Raw genomic sequence first — 15,922 nt, forward strand, 5'->3', positions numbered from 1 at the left:
CATATTCAGAACATTGGTTTTTAAGTGCTTTTGAACGGAATGGTGTCCTTCCAACAAGTGTATTATTCTGATAGAGGGTTCAAAACTATTACAAAGCTAATTCTTCAGTAAAGTGAAGTGATCAGAATGCCTAGGTGGAGGCCACTTCCGATCAATAATATTAAGGTATAATTAATATTACAGCTTAATCTTAACTGAACCCTTCGGGTCGAACCTTATCGAACAACCGATCCGAGACGACGAATTAATCCGAAGGATTTAATGAGTCGTCGGAGTTTTACGAACACAGATGTCGGATATCGAGCCTAGGGCGTCGAGGCCGAGCGTCGCAAAATCACAAGCAACAAGTACGAGCATAGTCGTAGCATCACATTGGCCTAGCCATGTGTAGTGCTAGGCTAGGCTAGCTCATCGCAAGCCTAAGCGCACCATGGTGTGCTAGGAGAGCCATGAATACTAGGTGCGCAAGGCAGCCCATCGCAGCAGCATGCCTGCGTATGTGCGTGCCTTCGCATGGCACAGCACCGCAGCATGCATGCTAGAGTGCCTATGCGCCATCGCAGGCTCCTTGCACAACCATAGCACTATCGCATGGCTAGGCCAGTGCGTATGTGCGTGTGCGTGTAGGGCATCGCAGCAGCAGCACTAGCCTCGCTCAGTGCGTGTGCATGCATGCCATCGCAGCATCACTAGCACAACACCAAGCATCGCATGCTTGTGCGTGTGGCTAGCGAGGCGATGCCCAACATGCGTGGCTCGCTAGCAGCACGCATGTAGGAATGCGAGGGCCTGGGTGTGCGTGTGCATGCAAGTGCGAGAGCTAGGCAGCCAGCAACACTTGCTAGCAGCGCCCAGCGCCTAGCAAGCAGCAGCGTGGGCATCACCCAGCACAACAACACGCAGCGCGCATGGGCTGGCTAGGCTGATGCATGCTGGCTGGTGTTGGCCGACTGGGCTAGCTGGCAGTGCTAGCTCGCATGCTGACTGTCAGCCCAGTAGCCCTAGGTGCCGGTTTTGTGAGGGGTGGGGACCAACCTTTGGGAAATGCCTTGGGGAGCAAGGCAATGGTCCCCCCAACCTATTCTTGGTCCTCACTTAACTCTCTCTCTCCCCTTAACACTTGTTGCATTCTGATTGATTTGATTCTTTATTTAATTTAGAATTAAATTAATTATCAATATTATTCATTCTCCCACATTGGTTGGGGAATGAAAATCAAGGGTTCATTTCCCTATAAATACCAAAGTTTGGGTATATGGGAAAGAACACACTTGAGTGGAAAAGTAAAGGAAACTCCATTATTGAGTATACCTTGAAATTCATAAAACTCCAAGTTTATATTTTTTCGGGCCTTGACTAACCTTCGAGGCTTAGGACGATCAGGTCGGATTCGAGGGTACGATCCCGTTAGAGGCCTCGCATTATCGAGGTTGAAGTAAGAGCTCGGTGTAAGTGCGTAGCACGCGTCGAGGGTATAATTCTTATCCTTTCTCTTAATTATGTTTTAATTAAGTTTTTCCTTGTATTAGTTGCATTAATTATGGGGCGAGTCTTGGGGGGTTTCATTCCGCGTAGTGAGGGTCACTACGAAACCCTATAGCGGTATTGGAGCCATGCTCCTTTTAATTTTTGCAATTATTTATTAATTAAGGTGTTTTAAAGTAAGATTTAAATTCTAGTTTTGCTTTTCTAATTAGATTAGAAGCTCGTTTTAATTGATTTTAAAACATGTATTTTTCCTGATTTGGCTGTCGAACGCAGATTTTTGCTAGTGTTCTTTGAGGGCTGTCCAGAAGCCAAATTCGAACTAGAAACCCAATTTTTTGGGGTTTTTTTGTTTTTTCAACGAAAATTTTAAATCTTTTTAAGCCTTGATTAATGCAAGCATTACAAGGTTAGATTAAATGCATTATTGCATCCCTAATCTACTGCTATTTTAAATATCCTTAAGCATAATTATGGAGTTTTAATTAGTGCTTGAGTTGATATGCTTTTTGTCACACAAACTTGATTTTTCACAATTATGCAAATAAATTGCATTAATGTGTTAATGTTTGATGTGAATGTGTAATTTTATGTTCCTAAGTATGTTAAAGATCTAATCCTTAAAAGTTTAAATGATTGGAACTTTAACCCTAAATTCCATATTGAACAAAGTTTGGATCTTTTCATTTTTGGTTGATTAAAATCCATGAAGTTCAAAATACTTGTGAGTAAAATTTTAATTAATCTTCATATTGGAAGATGTAACCTTGGTATTTTACACAAGTATGAAAGTTGGAAAATTTTATCATTAGATGGTTAATTTATTTTCCAACTCCCATTTGTCAAATCCATTATTAATTTGCATATGGGCTAAACTAATTATGGACATTACTTATTCAATTTTAAGCATAAAGGAAGACCTAAATTGTTTCAAAATAAAATTTTGGATGATTCAGGCTTGTGCACCATCAAATTTAATTTAATCAAGTTAGACTTATTTTATTTTCATTTTTCCCTAAATTAATTCTAAAATAAATTTGGAATTAGTTTTGTGTCACACACAAATCGAGATTAAAATCTCGAGAAATTGCACGCAAATCAAGGCAAAACCCCAAGCGTCACAAAGGCCATCCAGGCTGCCCAGCAGCCCGCATGTAGGCTGCCTATGGTGCGCACAAGGGGTAAGCCATGGTGCTGTTGTGCGATGCCGTGTGGCGAGGGATGCTAGGGGCTAATGTGCGTAGGGCAGTGGCTGGGAGCTAACTTGCGAGGGGATGCTGCTGGGCAGCATGGCAGCAAGCACTAGCCTAGCGCACCACTTGCTAGCAGGCGCCAACATGCTTAGCGTGCTAGGCAGGCTGCTGGTGGTAGCAGCGTGGCTTGTTGTGCTGGGCGCTGCATGCTAGCACCACGCAACATAGCACAAGGCATGGGCTGCCTAGCAGCCATGGTGCGCATTCACCAAGCAATTGTGTGGGCTATTTTACTTAATTTTGAGTTATGTATTTTGCAAAATTTTGCCGGTTTTGAAATATTTATGTAATTATTTTAATGAGGTTAAAACCTCGTTTTTCGATTTTTGCAAAATTTGACAAATTATGGGTTAAGCCAACTTAATTAATCGGATTGATTAAGTATGGATGTGGAATTTAGTGGGAGCTTAGTTGATTACGTGAGCAATTTCCTTTTTAGAAATAATGGATTAAACATCTTTGACTAGTTTTAATTAGGCACGTTAATCGGATTAACCACCTAAGTTAGTTACTAGTTTTGCATGTTTAATTGTGTATTTTGTAATATGCATGGGCCATTCACAAATAGTGAGTGGATGAATGAAATATTGTTTTGAAAACAGGTTTTAAGTAATTGGCAACTAGTGGGACCCGACTAGGATAGAAAATACGGACTGCATTCCGTTATGTATTTTTGTAAGTCTAAAGACGGTCTGTGAACCGTTAAGTATTTTTGTACTTAAGATTTATCTTAGTCGTAGTAGCTAGTTATTTTATTTTGGCAAAGATGTCTCAAGACGGAGTTTCGATGAAGACGAGCTAAGATGAAGACCCTTGAAGATTTGAAGATTTCAAGGGGTCATGCTAGTTGCCAAATGCATTAATTTATGCTTTATATATATTATTGTTATATATGAATGTTAGATGCATGTCTAGGATTTCACATGTTGCGACGATTAGTTAAGTTCACTTAAATCAACCAACATAGAAACCCTAGATCCCTTAATAATATTGAGCTAAAATTTGCCATTCCAAGAACAACACTTACCGGACTAATGCGCGTATGTGATGGGCTACGCCAAAGCGAGGCATCACTACTTCCTTAGGAACGTAAGGTATACTAGGTATACAAGTTGTCTTGGTTAAGCTCAACGATATCAGTAAGGAGTCTTTAGATGTCGTGGCAAAAGAGATAAAATGTGAAGAGTGCATTAGATGCGACATTTTATCAAACCGAGAGTAGCTTAGAGCTATTAGCAATTGGATTGCTTACCTTAAGATATTTAATGTTAAGACAAGCCAAAGCATTCTTAACCATTTCTTGATCTTAAGGATCTCGGAATCATTTTATTCTCGCCCAAAAGGGACAATTTTATTAATGCGTGGATAAAATGCTCAATAAGATTGAAAATTTGCATGAACGCTTTTAAGTTTCAAACTTATTGATTATATGAATGGTTTTTCATTTCAAATTCTTTCAATTGTAGAACAATGTCTGCAAGTAACTCAAACAACAATCATGTGTGCCCGGAACTCCCCGAAAAGTTGGCATTTTGCCTCAACTTGGTATACTTTAAGGAGTGGGAGGAGGAACTCAGGAAAATTCTCTGGGATTGTTCCTTAGAGTACACTCTTGATACTCCCATTCCAAGCTTCTTCTCCAAGGGGATCATGACCGATGAGGCTCATGAAGAATGGTCTTCCAATTGCAAGAAAGTCTCACGACTCATGGCAAATTCCATCCCAGAAGATTGGAAGGAAAGCCTTTCCTCCTACCTTCCAGACATGTTCCTCAAAGCACTTGAGGACGTTGTCAATGTAAGAGTCACCAAGAGTGACAATGGCAACTATGATGGACTCATGTTTGATTTGAATAGGTTACTCTCAAACATGAAGATAAACCCACCAAATGTGGGTTGTCTTGCTAAGGAAAGGCGTCGGCTTTGGAAAAAGGTCTACAATGCCAAATTGAGACCCGACATGCCCCTCCGACCACATGTGCTTGGAATGACTAGGCTCTTCAAACACATCCAGCTTCTCGGAATCTCATTGGAGGATGAGATGGCGGGGCATATCTTGCTTGCTTCGCTCCACTCGGGCTATGATGCACTTAGAGTGCATATAGCTGCGGGAAAGGAGACACGCTCCTTAATGGAGGTGGTGCAACTACTCAGTCGAGCCACCGCATGTGGAGTGACCGATAGGCCCTTGAGAGCAAGGAAAAGGGAGTTCAAGAAGGTCAAGGCAAAGATGTGTTGCTTCTATTGTGGAGGGTAAGGCCACTACAAGAGAGAATGCAAGCTCTTTAAGGAGGAAGAGGAGAGGAATGGAGCATCTGGCTCAGGTATCTTCCTTAAACACTTGTGAATTAAGCTTATCGTAGGTATTAGATACCAAGTATGACTCACTTTATGTTGCCTTTTTAGGAACCAAGTGAGAAGCTTATCAAGTGTTGGTGCAAGGACAAGTAGACGACGAAGATGGTTTTTCAGTCGTGCTTGCATGCACTATTTTGTCTATGACATGTAATTAAACTAATCTTAGTTTTCATCATGCTTTTGAACATGCTATGATCTATGGTGTTGGACACCTAGTTATTTTGAATATAAGACTTTGACAATGGTTGTTTCAAAATTGTCTTGCAAATATATGTTCAATGGAAATTGCATGCTTTACATATGATTAGACAAGAGTTGATACCGCTAACTAAGACATCTAAGAATTCAACTTCGTTAACAAACATTAGTAGATATGGCTATATCTACTTAATGTCGAATAAATCTGAATCCTTTGAGAAATTCAAAGAATTTCAGAAAGAAGTTGAGAATCAACTTGGCAAGAAAATTAAAGCACTACGATCGGATCGAGGTGGCGAATATTTGAGCCATGAATTCGACGATCACTTGAAAGAAAATGGTATTCTTCCAGAGTTGACACCTCCTGGAACTCCTCAATGGAATGGAGTATCCGAACGGAGGAATCGAACCTTGTTAGACATGGTTTGATCAATGATGGGTCTTAGTGAACTTCCTATCTCTTTCTCGGGACATGTGCTATATACCGCAGCACGCACTAACACTGAACCAAGCTCCGTCAAAAGCTGTTGAAAAGACTCCATATGAATTATGGACTAAAAACCTCCTAGGTTGTTTTTTCTCGAGATTTGGGGATGCGAAACATATGTCAAACGATTAATTTCGGACAAACTTCACCCCAAATCAGACAAGTGTTTTTTTTTTGTGGGATATCCAAAAGAAACCAAAGGATATTACTTCTACAAAAAATCCGAGAACAAAGTATTTGTTGCTCGTGATGGTGTCTTTTTGGAGAAGGAACACCTTTCCAAAATGACAAGTAGGAGGAAAATCAAATTCGACGAAGTTCGAGAGGATGAGCAACAATGTCAAACTGATAAAACTTACAATCTAATTGCTTTAGAAGCAGCTGGGAAAATTGGTCAGAATCAAACAGACAATGTAAATGCTCAACCCATTACCCTTCGTAGGTCGCAACGGGAAAGATCTCAACCAGACAGATACCTTGGTATTGTCTTAACTGATGATCAAAACATCCTAGTTATGGATGGAGATGAGCCAGCGACATACAAACAAGCTATGACGAGCCCCGAATCTGCTAAATGGCAAGAGGCCATGAAATCCGAGATGTACTCCATGTCTGAAAATCAAGTCTGGGACTTGGTGAATTTGTCCGAGGGTTACACACCCATTGGTTGCAAATGGATCTTCAAATTGAAGACAGACAAGGATGGAAATGTGTCAATATACAAAGCTAGACTGGTGGCGAAAGGTTATAGACAAATCCACGGGATTGACTATGATGAAACCTTTTCACCGGTTGCAATGCTAAAGTCTGTCCGGATTATTCTAGCGATTGTTACATATTACGATTATGAAATATGGCAGATGGATGTCAAAACCGCCTTCCTAAATGGGATTTTGGAAGAAACTTTTTACATGACACATCCATAAGGTTTTGTTGATCCGAACAACGCTGGAAAGGTTTGCAAGCTTAAGAAGTCCATTTATGGACTAAAGCAAGCTAGTAGGAGTTGGAATCTGCGATTTGATGAAGCCATCAGCAAGTTTGGTTTTATCAAGAATCCAGATGAATCTTGTGTATACAAGAAGGTCAGTGGGAGTGACATCGCATTCCTAGTCCTATATGTTGATGACATACTGCTCATTGGAAACAACACAAAATTACTAGAGTCGGTAGAGGGCTGGTTGGGAAAGTATTTTTCAATGAAGGACTTAGGAGAGGCATAGTAGATATTAGGCATCAAGATCTACAACGATAGATCTAAGAGGATGATTGGATATATCAGAGTACTTACATTGATAAGGTACTAGCACGATTCCACCTGGAGAATGCCAAGAGAGGGCATTTACCCATGTCCCATGTCGTAACTCTCAGCAGAAAACGGTGTCCACAGACACCTTTTGAGCGAGAGAGAATGAATCAGATCCCATATGCTTCGCTAATTGGATCGATCATGTATGCCATGATATGTACCAGGCCAGATGTATCGTATTACTTGAGTGCTATGAGCCGATACCAATCAAACCCAGGAGAGGCGCATTGGACTGCGGCCAAGAATATCCTGAAGTATGTGAATAGGAATAAGGATAAATTCCTAGTATATGGTGGCCACAAAGACCTTGTTGTTAAAGGTTACACCGACGCTAACTTCCAGACTGATAGAGACGACTTCAAGTCACAGTCAGAATACATATTTTGTCTGAATGGAGGAACTTTTAGCTGGAAGAGTGCCAAGCAGAGCACCACTACAGATTCTACAACTGAAGCCAAATACTTGGCTGCTTCAGAAGCCACTAAGGAGGCTGTTTGGATTCGCAAGTTCATCAGTGAATTTGGTGTTGTACCCTCCATCAAGGGTCCGATAGATCTCTACTGTGACAACAATGGAGCTATCGCTCAGGCTAGAGAGCCAAGAGAGCACCAGAAGGTAAAACATGTCCAAAGGCGATTTCACATGATAAGGAATGGAAATCCGAAGGTGAAATCAGAATTTGCAAGATCGACACGGATGATAATGTGGCCGATCCTTTGACTAAACATCTGCCTCAAGTGAAACACAACAAGCACATTGAGGCAATGGGAATAAAGCACGTTGGAGACTAGCTTTGAAACTCCCTGTACATGTGTTTTAATTAAACTTGATGTTTTAATGTAAGACACTGTATTGAAACCATTCATTAATGGAGTAATTAATTTTTAATGCAAAATAATTCTTCACTCCATTGCTATTTAATTGTGGTTTAGAATTAAATAATGAGTCCATTCGATTTATGGAAATATTACAAACAGGATATCAAGACCAAGTCTTGAATAAAGAAACACCTGTTAAGTGAACATTGAATATTTAAATCGAAAATTATCCCTAATCGAGGTCATCTAAATGATGGACGATTGATGACCACAAGAGACTAGTGTGTAGTATGATTTACAACAACATTTCTTGTGATGCAAGGACATGATGGTCATAAATCATTTACACAAGTACTAGTTTGAAACTGTACTGAGGATAGACCTATGAGAGTACTTTAAGAGATTCAAAATTGTCATAAGTACATTTCTCATTATAGCTATCGGAACTCGTTTCCTCGACCATGAGTATTGTAAAGTTTTCTTGTTTGAGTAATAGACTCTTTGATGTTGCCTAACGTCTGCCGTAACTGGGGATCATAACGGCAACACTCAGGAGATTAGGTCCTCTTAGTAAGAGTAACTTACAATGCAAGACTGGGAATGACCCCCTATTAACAATAGGGAACATGTCTTTGTTGTTTAAAAGGCTGCTCGAAGAGCGAGACTGTGAAAATGCATGGTCGTGCTCAGATGGATTTTAGAAATCATCTCCTTATTGACAGTCGAACTCGGAGATCGAGAAACACTTCTGAACGAAATAAGGATGACGATGAATCTTACCTTATAGTTCACGAAGAGACATGGGAAATGGGTTATACACTGTATGCACACTTGTCTGGAAGGACAAGTGGGAGATTGAAAGGAATGGTGTCCTTCCAATAAGTGTATTATTCTAATAGAGGGTTCAGAATTATTACAGAGCTAATTCTTCAGTAAGGTCAAGTGATCGAAATGCCTAGGTGGAGGCCGCTTCCGATCAGTAATATTATGGTATAATTAATATTACAGCTTAATCTTAACTGAACCATTCGAGTCGAACCCAATCGAACAACCGATCCGAGACGACGAATTAATCCGAAGGATTTAATGAGCCGTCGGAGTTTTACGAACACAGACGTCGGATATCGAGCCTAGGGCGTCGAGGCCGAGTGTCGCAAAATCACAAGCAACAAGTACGAGTATAGCCGTAACATCACATTGGCCTAGCCATGTGAAGTGCTAGGATAGGCTAGTTCATCGCAAGCCTAGGCGCACCATGTGCATGCTACGCGCACCATGGTGTTATAGGCGAGCCATGAATGCTAGGCTCACAAGGCAGCCCATTGCAGCAGCATGGCTGCATATGTGTGTGCCTTCGCATGGCACAACACCGTAGCATGCATGCTTGGGTGCCAAGGCGCCATCGCAAGCCCCTCGCACAAGCATGCGTGGCTCTCTAGCAGCACGCATGCTTGGAGTGCGAGGGCCTGGATGTGCGTGTACGTGCGAGTGCGAGAGCCAGGCAGCAGCAACACTTACTAGCAGCGCCCACCAACTACCTAGCAGCAGCGTGGGCATCATCCAGCACAGCAGCACGCAGCGCGCATGGGTTGGCTGGGCTGATGCATGCTGACTGGTGCTGGCTAGCTGGGCTAGTTGGCAGTGCTAGCTGGCATGCTGGCTGATTGCCAGCCCAGCAGCCCTAGGTGTCGGTTTTGTGAGGGGTGGGGACCAACCTTTTGGAAATGCCTTGGGGAGCAAGGCAATGGTCCCCCCACCTATTCTTGGTCCTCACTTAACTCTCTCTCTCCCCTTGACACTTGTTACATTGTGATTGATTTGATTATTTATTTAATTTAGAATTAAATTAATTATCAATATTATTCATTCTCTCACATTAGTTGGGGAATGAAAATCAAGGGTTCATTTCCCTGTAAATACCAAAGTTTGGGTATTTGGGAAAGAACACACTTGAGTGGAAAAGTAAAGGAAACTCCATTATTGAGTATACCTTGAAATTCGTAAAACTCCAAGTTTATTTTTTCTTCTGAGCCTTGACTAACCTTCGAGTCTTAGGACGATCTGGTCGGGTTCAAGGGTATGATCCCGTTGGAGCCCTCGCATAATCGAGGTTGAAGTAAGAGCTCGGTGTAAGAGCGAAGCACGCGTTGAGGGTATAATTCTTATCCTTTCTCTTAATTATGTTTTAATTAAGTTTTTGCTTGTATTAGTTGCATTAATTATAGGGCGGGTCTATGGGGTTTCATTCCACGTAGTGAGGGTCACTAAAAAACTCTACAGCTTTCTCTAGACAAACAAGTTTATAACATTGATGATACCGCCAAAAGGGCTAAGACCATCGAGTCGAATCAAACCTACTTGTGGCATTGTCGTCTACGCCACGTTAACATCAAACGCATCAAGAAACTTCTTCAAGAAGGTGTTCTTGACTCATTCGACTTGGAGTCGTTTGAAAATTGCGAAGGATGTCTATTAGGCAAGATGATAAAGCAACCATTCTCCAAGTTAGGAGAAAGGGAAAGTGACTTATTGTGTCTAATACATACGGATGTATGTGGACCAATAAGCACACCCGCAAGGCATGGTTATCGATATTTCATTACCTTCACCGACGACAATAGTAGATATGGTTATGTCTACCTTATGTTGAACAAATCTAAATCTATTGAGAAATTCAAAGAGTTTCAGAGTGAATTTGAAAATGAACTTGGTAAGAAAATTAAAACACTTCGATCAGATCGAGGTGGAAAATACTTGAGCCATGAATTCGACGACCACTGGAAAGAAAATGGTATTCTTTCAGAGTTGACACCTCCCGGAGCTCCACAATGGAACGGAGTATCCGAACGGATGAATCGAACCTTGTTAGACATGGTTCGATCAATGATGGGTCTTAGTGAAATTCCTATCTCTTTCTAGGGATACGCACTTCTAACTACGGCACTAATACTGAACCGCGCTCCGTCAAAAGCTGTCGAAAAGACTTCATATGCATTATGGACAAAGAAACCTCCACGATTGTATTTTCTTAAGATTTGGGGTTGCGAAACATATGTCAAGAGATTAATTTCTGAAAGACTTCACCCAAAATTAGACAAGTGCTTCTTTATGGGCTACCCAAAAGAAACCAAGGGATATTTCTTCTACAACAAATCCGAGAACAAAGTGTTTGTTGCTCGTGATGGTGTCTTTTTGGAGAAGGAAAACCTTTCCAAAATGACAAGTGGGAGGAAAATCGAACTCGACGAAGTTCGAGAGGTAGAGCAACAAAGTCAACATGACAAAACTGACAATCAAAGTGCTTTAGAAGCAGCTGTTGACATTGGTCAGAGACAAACCGATAATGTGCAAAGTCGAACCGACAATGCAAATGCTCAACCTATTACCCTGAGTAGGTCGCAACGCCAAGATCTTAACCAGACAGATACCTTGGTATTGTCTTAACAATAGATCAAGACCTCCTAGTTATAGATGGAGATGAGCCAGCGACATACAAACAAGTTATGACGAGCCCCGACTCTGCAAAATGGCAAGAAGCCATGAAATCTGAGATGGACTCCATGTCTGAATATCAAGTCTAGGACTTGGTTAATTTTCCCAAAGCTTATAGGCAAATTCAGACAAAGATGGAAATGTATCTATATACAAAGCCAGACTGGTGGCAAAAGGTTATAGGCAAATTCACAGAATTGATTATGATGAAACCTTTTCGCCTGTTGCAATGTTTAAGTCCGTCCAGATCATCCTAGCGATTGCTGCATATTACGATTATGAAATATGGCAAATGGATGTCAAAACCGCCTTCCTTAATGGGATTTTAGAAGAAACTATGTATATGACACAGCCGGAAGGTTTTGTTGATCAAAGCAATGCAGGTAAGGTATGCAAGCTTAAGAAGTCCATTTATGGACTAAAGCAGCCAAGCAGAAATTGGAATCTACGATTCGATGAAGCTATTATTAAGTTTGGTTTTTATCAAGAATCGAGATGAGTCTTGCGTTTACAAGAAGGTCAGTGGGAGTGACATCGCATTCCTAGTCTTATATGTCGATGATATATTACTCATTGGAAACAACACTAAACTGTTAGAGTCCGTAAAAGGATAGCTTGGAAAGTGCTTTTTAATGAAGGACTTGGGAGAGGCACAATATATATTGGGCATCAAGATCTATATGGATAGATGTAAGAGGATGATTGGATTGAGCCACATTACTTATATAGATAAGGTACTAGCACAATTCAACATGGAAGGGGCCAAGAGAGGGCACCTACCTATGTCCCATGGCATTAGTCTCAGCAAGAAATAGTGTCCACAGACACCTAATGAGCAAGAGAGGATGAGTCAGATTCCATATGCTTCGCTTATTGGATCGATCATGTATGCCATGATATGTACTAGGCCGGATGTATCGTATGCCTTGAGTGCTACGAGTCGATACCAATCAGACCTAAGAGAGGCGCATTGGACTGCAGCCAAGAATATCATAAAGTACCTGAAAAGGAACAAGGATAAATTCCTGGTCTATGATGGTTTTAATGATTTGGTTGTTGACGGTTATACTGATGCGAGCTTCCAGACTGACAGGGCGACTCCAAGTCCCAGTCAGGGTACATATTCTACCTAAATGGAGGAGCGTGTAGTTGGAAGAGTGCTAAGAAAAGCACCACTGCAGACCTCTATTGTGATAACAATGGAGCAGTTGCTCAGGCCAGGGAGCCAAGAGAAAACCAGAAGGTCAAACATGTCAAGCGGCGATTTCACATGATAAGGGAATGGAAATCCGAGAGTGAAATCAGAATTTGTAAGATTGTAACGGACGATAATGTAGTCTATCCTCTAACGAAACCTTTGTCTCAAGTGAAGCACAACAAGCACGTTGAGGCAATGGGAATCAAGCATATTGGTGATTGGCTTTTATTTCCCTGTATAGGTGTTTAAATTAAACTGGATTTCTAAATGTAAAACACTATGTTGAACCATTCAATTTTGGAGCAATTAAATTTTCTGCAAAATTTATGATTACTCCATATCTATTAAATTGTGGTTTAGAATTAAATAATGAGTCCATTCGATTTCTAAGAATATTCAAAACAGGGTATCAAGACCATGTCTTAGATAAAGAAACACCTGTTAAGTGAACATTGAATATTTTAATCGAAAATTATCTCTAATTGAGGTCATTAAAATGATAGACGATTAATGATCACTGTAGATTAGTGTTTAGTATGATTTATAGCACCGTTTCTTGAGTTACAAGGACATGATAGTCATAAATCGTTTGCACAAGTACTAGTTTGGAACTTTACCGGATAGACCTATGAGAATACTTTAAGAGATTATAAATCATCATAAGTATATTTCTCATTATAGCTATTGAAACCTTTTTCCTCGACCATGAGTATTGCAAGTTCTCTTGTTTGAATACTAGTTGTTTTGATGTTGTCAAACGTCTACCGTAAATGGGGATTGTATCGACAACACTCAGGCGACTAAGTGCTCTTAGTAAGGGATGCTTACAGTACAAGACTGGGAATGTCCCCTTATTAATAATAGGGAATATGTCTGAAAGGAATGGTGTCCTTCCAATAAGTGTATTATTCTGATAGAGGGTTCAGCATTATTGGATAGCTAATTGTTCAGTCAGGTCAAGTGATCGGAATGCCTTGGTGGAGGGCGCTTTCGATCAGTAACATTAATGTATAATTAATTTTACAGCTTAATCTTGACTGAACCCTTCGGGTCGACCCCAATCGAACAACCGATCCGAGACGACGAATCAATCCGAAGGATCTGATGAGTCGTCGGAGTTTTATGAACAATGACGTCGGATATTGAGCTTAGAGCGTCGAGATTGAGCGTCGCAAGTCGATTCGAGTTTGGAATTCGACGAGATATGAAATCAATCAAGTAACAAATACGAGCCTAGCCGTAGCCTCGCATTGGCCTAGCCATGTGATTGCTAGGCTAGGCAAGACCCATCGCAAGCCTAGCATGCTAGGCGTGCTAAGCCCATGCATGCTAGCGAGCCGCCGCAAGCATCGCAGCCTTACGGGTGTGCTAGCACGCCATGCGCCCAAGCATCGCAAGGCCGGGCCTTGCTTGCATGCTAGGCGCTGGCGCAAGGCATGGGCTGGCACTGCTCACCTAGCCATCGTAGCCATGCACCATCGCATAGCAGCATGCTAAGCGTGCTATGCTATGTGTGGTGCTAGGCGCTGACAACCTCGCTAGCACAACACCAAGCAGCAGCGTGTGTGTGCGTGTGCCCCGCTAGCACAGCACCAAGCAGCAGCGTCCAGCCATTGCAGCCACGCACCGAGAATTGCATTAATTATTGCATGATGAAGGTAGATTAAATGTATAGTTGCATCCCTAATCTACTGCAATTATAAACCTCATTAAGCATGTTTATGAAGTCATAATTGGTGCTTAATTTGGTGTGTTCACTTTTCACATAAACTTGTATTTTTCACATAATTGCAAATAAATTGCTTTAAGTGTGAATGTTTCTGGTGAACTTGCAATTTTGAAGCCCCTAAAATTTCAAAGATTCAATCTTTAATTGTTTATTTGGTTGGAACTTTGATTGCTGAATTCCATGTTGAACTAAGTTTTGGATTTAATCATTTTTGTGTTGATTAAAGTCCTTAAATTTCAAAACTTGTGATTGAATTTTGATTAATCTTGAAATTAGAAGATGTAAGTTTTTTCAATTTTACACAAGTTATTGTTGGAAAATTTTTCATTGGATGAAAGGGTTTATTTTTCCAACTCCCTATTTTGTCAAAACTCATCATTAATTTGCATTTTGGTTAAATTAATTATGGGTGTAGCCCTTCAATTTTATAGCATCAAGAAAGACCTAAATTGTTTCAAAGGTAATTTTGGATGATATAGGCTTGTGCACCATTAAAATTGAATTTAATTAAGTTGGACTTATTTTATTTCATTTCGCACTAAATTGATTCTAAAATAAATTTAGAATTAATTTTATGTCACACGTACAATGGGATTAAAATCCCAAGAAAATACACGCAAATCGAGGCAACAATACCCAAGCACCACCAAGGCTAGCCGGGCTGCCTTAGGTGCGCACAGGGGTGCTATGCCTTGAGGTGCTGCTGTTGTGTGGCAAGGGTTGTTATGCACTAATGTTGTGTGCGTGGCCATATGCTACTAGAGGAAGCTTGTGCGTGTTGCTGGGCAGCGAGGCAGCAAGCCCCGGCCAGCCAGCCACTCGCTGCCAGCGCCAGCGAGCAGCCAGCATGCGTGGCATGCTACGCTGGGCGAGCATGCTAGCACCCAGCACCATCAGGCGCAACAACAAGGGCTGCCTAGCAGCCATGGTACGCAACCCACGAGCTTTAGGGGTTGACCATTTTTGCTTAAACTTGGGCTATCCCTTTGCAAATTTTGCCATTTTAATTTATTTAATTATTTTAACGAGGTTGGACCGCAGTTTTTCCGGCTCTTGCAAAATTTTAATTTTGACAAAATTTGGGTTAACTGGCTTAATTAATTGGATTAATTAAGTTGGATGCGGAATTTAGTGGGAGCTTTGTTAATTGCATGAAATAATTGCGTCTTAATCACATAAAATGTTAAACAACTTTGACTAGTTTTAATTTTGGCGCGTTAATTGGATTAACCACCTAAGTTAGTTACTAGTTCGCGCCGTTATGCATTATTACTTGTTTTTCGTTGAAAAAATGCATGGGCTATTCACATATAGTGAATGGATGAATGGAAGATATATTGTTTCAGAGGTTTCGTGAAAATTACAACTAGTGGGGCCCGATTAAGATAGTAAATACGGACTGCAATTCGTTATGTATTTTTGTATATCGAAATACGGTCTGCGTACCGTTGTGTATTTTTGTACCTTTATATTTAGATTAATCCTAATCGTAGTAGCTAGTAATTTTATTTTCGAGAAGATGTCTCAAGACGGCGTTTCTATGAAGACGAGCCAAGATGAAGACCCTTGAAGATTTGAAGATTTCAAGGGGTCATG

This window comes from Chenopodium quinoa, unplaced genomic scaffold (genome assembly GCF_001683475.1).
Source record: "Chenopodium quinoa cultivar QQ74 unplaced genomic scaffold, ASM168347v1, whole genome shotgun sequence".
Classification (NCBI taxonomy): Eukaryota; Viridiplantae; Streptophyta; class Magnoliopsida; order Caryophyllales; family Amaranthaceae; genus Chenopodium; species Chenopodium quinoa.